Source organism: Myotis brandtii, unplaced genomic scaffold, assembly GCF_000412655.1.
Source record: "Myotis brandtii unplaced genomic scaffold, ASM41265v1 scaffold179, whole genome shotgun sequence".
NCBI lineage: Eukaryota > Metazoa > Chordata > Mammalia > Chiroptera > Vespertilionidae > Myotis > Myotis brandtii.
In genome coordinates, this window is record NW_005356635.1 from 5,539,593 (window position 1) to 5,550,412 (window position 10,820).

Below are 10,820 nucleotides of genomic sequence, written 5' to 3' on the forward strand. Positions count from 1 at the left end.
CCGGCGACTGAAGCTCCCAGCCTCTCCTTTTTTTCTTTTTTTTTTAATTCTGGGATTTATTTACCTTCTATAATTGAAACTTTGTTGCCATCACTGGAGCTGAGAGCTGGCTCCTGCTCGCTCCAGCTCCGAGGCCACGGCCTGCTGAAAGCAGGTATCTGGGGTTTGTTTAGCTTCTATAATTGAAACTTTGTTGCTTTCGGAGCTGAGAGCTGGGCCGCGGCAGGCGGGGAACCTTGGCTTTCTCCATCACTGGAACAAGCAAGCCTCCTGCTCACTTCAGCTGCGTGGCTGCTGGCCACCATCTTGGTTGGGTTAATTTGCATATCGCGCTGATTAGCCAATGGGAGGTGTAGCAAAGGTACGGTCAATTACCATGTTTGTCTATTATTAGATAGGATGTATTTACAGTGAGTTGCATTTGTTTTTGTTTGGTTTTAAAATCCAAAATAAATTTTATTTAGGGATTATAAAGATATTAATAACTCAAATATTGACTAATTAAGTTTGGATTGCCTGGGAGTCCATGACTCACCAGGACTATTTTATGGGAGCAGTATAAAACTGCATTTGTTATTTTTCTCCATTTTCTGTTTTTTTGAGCTTGCAAAGATTCAGAGCGCTTCAATGACAGCTTGTTGAACAGCTATAAAATAAGATGTTGTCCTTAGAGGTCAGTATCTCACAGAAAAGAACCTATAGCCAAGCTCTGTTGAAGCCCCACTCAGTAAGGTCCACAGAGGAATAAAGACATAGGACAGATTTATAGAAGCAAACTGTTCCAGTTTAGCACAGTGTGCAAGGCAGACAGCTAAATTAAGTAAAATTGCAATGAGGTACCAGGTGTTGTTTGTTTTAATATTGTGTGATCCATGTTGAGGTCAAAACCAGACTTATATAGCCCAGCCATTTCCACAATCAATACAAGCAGAATAGTATCAAATATCCAAACTGGAATAAATATGAGGAACCAGTTCCAAGGTGCCTTCTCATCCCATTTCAACACCAAAATGATTAAGTAGAGTAGTGTAAAAAGCCAGGTGGGTAGTACTCTCTGAGCCAAGGACATTCTCATTTAAACAGTTTAAAGAGGCTGTTGCAGAGTCAAAAATAGGAAAAATACCTTGCTTACTTACCTAGCAGATGTTTCAACCTGCCAGATGTGTTGGCTTTGGGAAGGCATTTTCTGTGCTGGCCTCCTTTCCTGGCCAGAGGCTGTCATAGTGGGATGTGGGACTGAACTGGCAGCACTGCTGCCTGGAGAGAGGAGAGGGGCAGGAAGGTCAGGGAAATCGCCAATTTGGATCCTTGGCCCATTCCACACTTTCCCCCCCCCCCCATTAAATCCAGAACTGGTCACATGATAATACATAAATCTCAGTTCCGCCTCTCCAAACAACTGGTAGAGTGAATTGCATTTGGTTTTTGAAGACAAAAGTGAAATTATTCACATGAAATATTTATTTGTAAGACACTTTGCATACCTCCTACCATAGTGTCTTGATTTGTTTGTAAAGGGGAAAATATAATTTTATGTATGTCCATCAATGATTTGTGTATATATTGTTTACTTGGTAGCATCTGACTTCCTTGGGTATAACTACCAGTGTTCCCTCATTCAGAATACTTGGGTATCATATACATGGATAGACTCCTTCATTTATGTAGATAAGGTGAGTTAGCAAATTGCTATGAATTAACATCTAGCTGCTTCCTGTCCATATAACCACTGTGAAGAAGTGTCTCTAACCTATGTGCTTAACTTAAAATGGGTTTTTCTCACAAAAACAAGGTTTATAAAATGGTGGATATAGAGAGTTAAAACAGTACACTGAGAACTATGTTCCAGATACATTATTAATTTAATGCACCTGGGAAGTTCTTGGTTGCAAAAAAGAAAAAAACAAGTTCTGTAGTTTTCAATTTTTTAGTGATGTAACCTGGCTATAATAATAATACTGTCTTCCTTGTACTTTTTATTTTATTTATTTATCTGTTTGTTTGTTTATTTATTTATTTATTTATTTATTTATTTATTTATTTATTTATTTATACTTTGTGTTTTTTTTAATCTTTATTATTGAAAGGGTTACATAGGTCCTCCTTTTTGCCCCATTAACCTCTTCCAGCCCACTCCTATCCCCCCCCCCAACCCCAGGCCCTCACCACCCCATTGCCTGTGTCCATGGGTTATGCATATATGCATACAAGTTAATTGGTTGATCTCTTCCCACACACCCTCTCCTACCTACCCTCTGAGGTTCAACAGTCTGTTCATGTTTCTATGTCTCTAGGTCTATTTTTGATCATCAGTTTATTTAGTTCAATAGATTCCATATATGAATGAGATCATGTGATATTTACCTTTCTCTGACTGGCTTATTTTCCTCAGCATAATATTCTCCAGGTACATTCATGCTGTTGCAAATGGTAAGAGTTCTTTATTTTTTATTGCCATGTAGTATTCTATTGTGTAAATGTACCATGATCTTTTTATACACTTCAGATGGGCACTTAGGCTGTTTCCAAATCTTAACTATTGTAAATTGTGCTGCTATGAACAGTACAGAGGGGTGCATATATTATTTCTGATGAATGTTTCAGCTTTCTTATGTATTCCTAGAAGTGGGATCACTGGGTCAAATGGCAGTTCCATTTTGAATTTTTTGAGGAAACGCCATACTCTTTTCCACGGTGGCTGCACCAGTCTGCATTCCCACCAGGAATTTACTAGGGTTCCCTTTTCTCCACAACCTTGCCTACACTTGTCGTTTATTGATTTGTTGATGATAGCCATTCTGACAGGTGTGAGGTGATAACTCATTGTCGTTTTGATTTGCATCTCTCAGATTATTAGTGATTTTGAGCATTTTTTCATACATCTCTTGGATTTCTGTCTGTCCACTTTAGAGAAGAGTCTACTTAGGTCCTTTGCCCATTTTTAAATTGGATTATTTGTCTTCCTTTTATTAAGTTATATGAGTTCCCTATGTATTTTGGAGATTAAACCATTATTGGATGTATCATTGGTAAATATGTTCTCCCATGTAGTGGGCTCCCTTGTTATTTTGTTGATGGTTTCTTTTGCTGTGCAGAAGCTTTTTATTTTGGTGTAGTCCCATTTGTTTATTTTCTCTGCAGTTTCCATATCGGTAAACATATTGCTATGAGAAATGTCTGAGATTTTAGTGCCTATGGTTTTTTTCTAGGACTTTTATGGTTTCACGTCTTACATTTAAATCTTTTATTCATTGAGTTTATTCTTGTGTATGGTGTAAGTTGATGGTCCAGTTTCATTTTTTTTTTTTTTTTGTGTTTACCTATCCAATTTTCCCAACACCATTTATTGAAGAGTCTGACTTGACTTCATTGTATGCTCTTGCCTCCTTTGTCAAATATTAATTGAGCACAGTGGCTTGGGTCTATTCCTGGGTTCTCTGTCCTGTTCTATTGATCTATATACCTGTTCTTATGCTAGTACTAGGTTGTTTTGAGCACAGTGGCTTTTTAGTATAACTTGATATCTGGTATTGTGATTTCTCCAACTTTATTCTTCTTTCTCAAGATTTAGCTGTGGCTATTCAGGGTAATTTTTGGTTCCATATAAATTTTTGGAGTGTTTGTTCTAAGTCTGTGAAATATGTCATTGGCATTTTAATAGGTATGGTATTGAATCTGAAGATTGCCTTGGGTAATATGAACATTTAAATGATGTTGATTCTACAAATCCATGAACACAGTATATTCTTCCACTTATTTATATCTTCCTCTATCTCTTTTTTTCAATGTTCTCTAGTTTTCAGAGTACAGATCTTTTACCTCCTTGGTTTAGTTTACTCCTACATACCTTAATTTTTTTGTTGTAATGGTAAATGGGATTTTTTTTTTAAGTTTCTTTCTGAGAGTTTACTATTGGTGTATAAAAATGCTATGGATTTCGGGGCATTAATTTTATATCCTGCTACATTTCTGAATTCATTTATTAAGTCTAGTAGGTTTTTTGTAGAGTCTTTAGGGTTTTCTATGTTCAATATCATGTCATATGCAAATAATGAAAGTTTTACTAACTCCTTTCCAATTTGGATGCCTTTTATTTTTTTCTTCCAGTACTATGTTGAACAAGAGTGGTGAAAACAGGCATCCCTGTCTTATTCCTGTGTTTAGGGGAAATGGTTTTATATTTTGCGCATTGAGTATGATGTTCAGTGTATGTGTGTCATATATGGTGTGTACCTATCCAATTTTCCCAACACCACTTATTGAAGAGTCTGACTTGACTCTTATGGCCTTGTCATATATGGCCTTTATCATATTGAGATATGCTTCCTCTATACCCAGTTGGCTGTGAGTTTTTATCAAAAATGGGTGTTGGATTTTGTTCAATGCTTTTTCTGCGTCTATTGATATGATCATGTGATACTTGTCTTTCAATTTGTTTATGTGATATATCATGTTTATTGATTAGCAAATATTGTACCAACCTTGCATCCTTGGAATAAATCCCACTTGGTCATGGTGTATAATCTTTTCAATAGTTGCTGGATCTGATTTGCTAACACTTTGTTGAGAATTTTAGCATCTATGTCATCAGGGATATTGGCCTGTAATTCTCTTACTTTTTAGTGTCTTTATCTGGTTTTGGAATTAGGATAATGCTGGTCTCATAAAAACAGCTTGGAAGTGTTTCTTCCTCTTGGATTTTTTGGAATAGTTTGAGAAATATAGGTGTTATTTCTTCTTCGAATGTTTTGTAAAAATCCCCTGTGAAGCCATCCAGACCAGGGCTTTTTTTTTTGCTGGGAGTTTTATTATTTTACTAGAGGTCTGATGCACAAAATTCTGGTCCCTAGGCCTGGCCTGCAATCAGGGCCATCTTCCTCAGCTGCCTGCAGCCGACCCCTCCCCCCACCACCACCCACCCCCGGTTCTCCATTCGCCATTGGGCGATGGGAGCCTGACGGCTGGGGAAAGGGTCCAAGAGGTCAGCCATTCCACACGCTTGCCAGCCCCACCCCTGCCCCCACCGCAGGTTGCCCTCTGTGTGTGGGGCAACTGGCAGGGTAGGGGCCTTGGCCTGGCATGTCTGCATTCCCCGCCACCCACCCCCAGTTCCCTATTCGCCATCAGGCAATCAGAGCCTGCCAGCTGGGGAAAGGGACCAAGAGGTGGTCAGTGCACCTCATAGTGACTGGTGGAGCAGTTATTCTGGTCGTTCCACCGTTAGGGTCAATTTTCATATTTATAGGATTTTATTTTATTTTATTTTATTTTATTTTATTTTTGAGAGGAAGGGAGACATAGAAGCATCAATGATGAGAGAAAATCATTGATCAGATGCCTCATGCACTTCCCCAACTGGGAATCGAGCCTGAAAACTGAGCATGTGTCCTTAACTGGAATTGAACCTGAGACCCTTCAGTCCATAGGCCAATGCTCTATCCACTGAGCCAAACCAGGTAGGGCTGCTAGGAGTTATTTTATTACTCCTTCTATTTTATCAGTTGTTATTGGCCTATCAGGTTTTCTGATTCTTCCTGATTCATTTTTGGGAGACTGTATGTTTCTAGAAATTTGTCCATTTCATCCACATTGCCCAACTTGTTGGCACATAGTTGTTCATAGTATTTTCTTACATGATTTCTGTAATATCAGTGGTTACTTCACAGCTTTCATTTCTTATTTTATTTATTTGGGTCCAATTCATTGCTTTTATATGAGTCTGGCTAATCTTTTCAAAGAATCTTTTCAAATGAAACTTGGTTTCATTTTATTTTTGTATTCTTTTTTTAGTTTATATGTCATTTATTTCTGCTGTAATCTTTATTATTTCCTTTTCTCCTTACTCTGGGCTATTCTTGTTGTGCTCTTTCTAATTCTTTCAGTTGTAGGGTTAAATAATTTATTATTAATTTTTTGTTTGTTTGTTTAAAGTATTACATATGTCTCCTTTTTCCCAAATTGACTCCCTCAACCACTCCTACCCCCCAGGACAAGCCACCACCGCCCCAGTGTCTGTGTCCATTGGTTATGCTAATATGCATGCATACAAGTCCTTTGGTTGATCTCTAATCCCCCTTCTCCCCCGCCCTCTCTCTGAGGTTGGATGGTCTGTTCAATGTTACCTTGTCTCTGGATCTATTTTTGTTCATCACTTTATCTTATTCATTATATCCCACATATGAGTGAGATCATGTGATATTTATCTTTCTCTGACTGGCTTATTTCACTTAGCATAATGCTCTCCAGTTAGATCCATGCTGTTGCAAATGCTAAGTTCCTTCATTTTTATAGCAGAGAAGTATTCCATTGTGTAGATGTACCACAGTTTTCTAATCCACTCATCTGATGATGGGCACTTAGGCTGTTTCCAAATCTTAGCTTTTGTAAATTGTGCTACTATGAACATAGGAGTGCATATATCCTATCTGATTGGTGTTTCTGGTTTCTTGGAATATATTCCTATAAGTGGTACTACTGGGTCAAATGAGAGTTCTGTATTTTATTATTGTCTAAAGTTTTACATATATTTCCTTTTTCCCCAATTGACCCCCACCTGCACCCCCAGCCCTTCCCTCCCCAGGCAAGCCCCCACTGCCCCAGTGTCTGTGTCCATTGGTTATGCTAATATGCATGCATACAAGTCCTTTGGTTGCTCTCTAACCTCCCCCACCTCCCCTGCCATTTGTCTCTGGATCTGTTTTTGTTCATCAGTTTATGTTGTTCATTATATTCCACAAATGAGTGAGATCATGTGATATTTATTTTTCTCTGACTGGCTTATCTCGCTTAATACAATGATCTCCAGTTCCATCCATGCTGTTGCAAATGATAAAAGTTCCTTCTTTTTTATAGTGGCATAGTATTCCATTGTGTAGATGTACCAGTTTTTTAATCCACTCATCTGCTGATGGGCACTTAGGTTTTTTCCAAATCTTAGCCATTTTAAATTGTGCTGCTATGAACATAGGGGTGCATATATCCTTTCTGATTGGTGTTTCTGGTTTCTTGGGATATAGTCCTAGAAATGGTATTACTGGGTCAAATGGGAGTTCCATTTTTAACTTTTTGAGGAAACTCCATATTATTTTCCACAGTGGCTGCACCAGTCTACATTCCCATCAGCAGTGTACGAGGGTTCCTTTTTCTCCACATCCCCTCCAGTACTTGTTTGTTGATTTGTTGATGATAGCCATTCTGACAGGTATGAGATGGTACCTTACTATTGTTTTGATTTGCATCTTTCAGATGATTAGTGACTGTGAGCATGTTTTCATATGTCTCTCGGCCTTCTGTATATCCTCTGTCGAAATGTGTCTATTTAAGTCCTTTGACCGTTTTTTGATTGGATTGTTTATCTTCCTTTTGTTAAGTTGTATGAGTTCCCTATAGATTTTGGAGATTAAACCCTTATCTGAGATACCATTGGCAAATAAGTTCTCCCATGCTCTGGGCTTTCTTGTTGTTTTGTTGATGGTTTCTTTTGCTGTGCAAAAGCTTTTTATTTTGATGTAGTCCCATTTGTTCATTTTCTCCTTAGTTTCCATTGCCCTAGGAGCTGCATTGGTAAAGATATTTTGTTTGATATTTTGCTGCATATGGAGTCTTGTAAGATTTTTATGGTTTCCCATATTGCTTTTAAGTCCTTTAACCATTTTGAGTTTATTTTTGTGTATGGTGTAAGTTGGTGGTCTAGTTTCATTTTTTTGCATGTATCTGTCCAATTTTCCCAACACCATTTATTGAAGAGACTGTCTTGACTCCATTGTATGCTCTTGCCTCCTTTGTCAAATATTAATTGAGCATAATGGCTTGTGTTGATTTCTGGGTTCTCTGTTCTGTTTCATTGGTCTATATGTCTCTTCTTGTGCCAGTACCAGGCAGTTTTGAGAACCGTGGCTTGGTAATATAGCTTGATATCTGGTATTGTGATCCCTCCAACTTTGTTCTTCTTTCCCAGAATTGCTGTGGCTATTTGGGGTCTTTTTCTACTCCAGAAGAATTTTTGGAGAGTTTATTCTAGGTCTGTGAAATATGCCATTGGTATCTTAATGGGGATTGCATGCATCTATAATTTGCTTTGGGTAGTATGGACATTTAATGATGTTGATTCTACCAATCCATGAACATGGTATGTTCTTCCATTTGTTTATGTCTTCCTCTATCTCTTTTTTCAATGTCCTGTCGTTTTTCATGTACAGGTCTTTTGCCTCCTTAGTTAAGTTTTTTCCTAGGTATCTTAATTTTTTTGTTGTAATAGTAAATGGGATTGTTTTTTAGTTTCTCTTTCTGTGAGTTGATTATCTATATATATAAAGAGCCAGGGTCCCTAACATCCAAAACAACCAAGCTGAAGATGGGTTGCCTCCCTCAGGCCATAGGGGACTGGCAAGCTGTGGAGGGAGGCAAGCAGCAAGTGGCTCCCGCTGGGTCAGCCCCTACCCTCCCTCCGCTGGCCGCACAGCAGAGCTCCTGCCAGGTGGAGGCAGGAGAGGCACATCCGTACCCTGTCAGGTTCTCAGACCACCCACGCCAGCATCGAGGCCACGGATGCCAGTGCTTTGTTATCCGCCACAACTCTGAGGCCCTGGCGCTGCCCAGGCAGAAGTTTTGCGCACCTCACCAAGAGTTTCTCCATCTACTCTTGCCACCTGCTGCCTGCCCGCAGCTCAGACACCCGAGCCAGGGACTCACTGCGGGGCGGACCCAGATGCTGCTTCTCACCCCCAAGGTCCGGAGGCCTTGGAGGCACCTGAGCCCTTGACCGGCCCCTAGGAGAGTGGGTCTGGGCTAGGGACCCACAGCCCCTCCTCCGCAATGTCCCGCCCAGCAGTGGGGGCGGAGCAGCCTCCCTCCTCTCCAGGCCCCAGCGCAGAGGCTGGGGCGCGTCCCCACCCCAACACCCTCCGAAACCCTGGGAAGAAGTGCTGCCGGCCTGGCCCAGACCGCCCTCAGGATCCCCACCCTCGCGAGCCCGCACCTGACCTCGCCAGCAGCTGCCGCTCCCCTCAGCAGTCTGGGAGGAGGGGAGGGGAGGAGGGAAGCTGCTGCTGCGAGTCCGCTGGGTTCAGGGGGCTGGTCCAAAAGCTCTCCCTCCCCGTGTGCCTCCCAGCCCCGCCTCTGCCTAGGGGTCCCCGCCCCTGATGCGTTGGCAGGGTTGCTGCCCTCTTGGGAAGGTCTGCGCCCAGCTGACTGCTGAGGCTTCAGGTGGGAGAAGCCCGCGGTCGGTCGCCATGACAAAGAGGTCATGGAGGGTCAAGACACTGCCTCTGGTTGGAGCAGGTGCTGTGGGAGCGAAGGGACCAAAGAAATGGGTATGTCCAACAGCCATCTAACTCCACATGTGGTGTGTGCATTAGTCATTGTTCCAGCCAAATTTAGTACTAGTGTGCCCCATTTTAAGCAGACCCCCCAAATAGACTTACCACATAGAAAATTCACTTTACTACAGAAAGAATGCACAAACATTCTTGAAATAAGCAAAATACTTTGCACCTCATAGTACGAAACGTTTAAATATCACTTAAAATAATCTCTATGAGGGAGAAACCAAGATGGCGGCATAGGTAAACACAGGACATTGCTGCCTCCCACAACAAATTCAAAAATACAACTAAAAGACAAAACGGACTCATCTAGGGTTTGGAAAAAGCAACTTGACTCTGCTCTACCTGCTCATCCCTCCAGCCTTATGCTCTGCACAAAAGTCTCAATAAAGAGGTGGAGCAGAAGGAAAAGTAATGCCTCATGGCACTGAAATTTATCAGTTTCTTCAACAATATTTATAAAAGTTGTATTAACTTTGTGCCTGTATTATAGAAACACAATACAGCTCTGTCCCTATGTTCAAAGGGCTTAAGTCTCTGTGAGTTCCCGGTAAGGTAAACCCATAAGCAGCCAAAGAAGGAGCAGGTTCCAATACAATTCTTACTATAAAAATTACTGAGTAAAAAACTGTCCTCACTCTCCCTCTAGATCTAGAACAAGAATTAAAAGGAGCAAATAAATATAATGAATGAATCCGAGCTCCTTAGGGGACCCCAACCCTCAGGGACTAACACAGGTTTTGTGAGGCTTAAAGTTTACTGAACCTGAAGGACTAATTTTAGGCAGGGGCGGATTTCCTATCTAATAAAAGACAAAAAGGGTAATTGACCATACCTTCGCTACGCTTCCCATTGGCTAATCAGGGTGATATGCAAATTAACCACCAACAAAGATGGAGGCCGGCAGCCACACAGCTGAAGCGAGCAGGAGGCTTGCTTGCTCCAGTGATGGAGGAAGCCAAGGTTCCCTGCCTGCTGCGGCCCGGCTCTGAGCTCCGAAAGCAACAAAGTTTCAATTATAGAAGCTAAACAAACCCCCGATACCTGCTTTCAGCAGGCCATGGCCTCAGAGCTGGAGCAAGCAAGAGCCAGCTCTCAGCTCCAGTGACGGCAACAAAGTTTCAATTATAGAAAGTAAATAAATCCCAGAATAAAAAAGAAAAAAAGGAGAGGCTGGGAGCTTCAGTCGCCGGCCAGCCTGAAAACGGCCCTCAGCCTCTCACCCAGACTGGCCAGGAACCCCAGTGGGGACCCCCACCATAAAGGGGGTGTGGCCAGCCTGAAAACAGCCATCAGCCCTTCATCCAGGCTGGCCAGGCACCCAAGCAGGACCCCCCACCCTGATCCGGGACACCCTTCAGGGCAAACCAGCCAGCCCCACCCGTGCACCAGGCCTCTATCCTATATAGTAAAAAGGTAATATGCAAACTGACCCTAACAGCAGAAAGACTGGGAATGACTGGTCACTATGACACACACTGACCACCAGGGGGCAGA

At 41.6% G+C, this 10,820-nt stretch overlaps 1 protein-coding gene and 1 pseudogene across 1 annotated transcript in view; one reads left to right on the plus strand and one right to left on the minus strand.

The window, feature by feature from the left end:
- ANKUB1 (ankyrin repeat and ubiquitin domain containing 1) overlaps positions 1-10,820 on the plus strand; it is a 79,182-nt gene that overhangs the window by 22,886 nt on the left and 45,476 nt on the right. The window lies entirely within an intron of this gene.
- LOC102247231 lies at positions 675-1,075 on the minus strand (annotated as a pseudogene).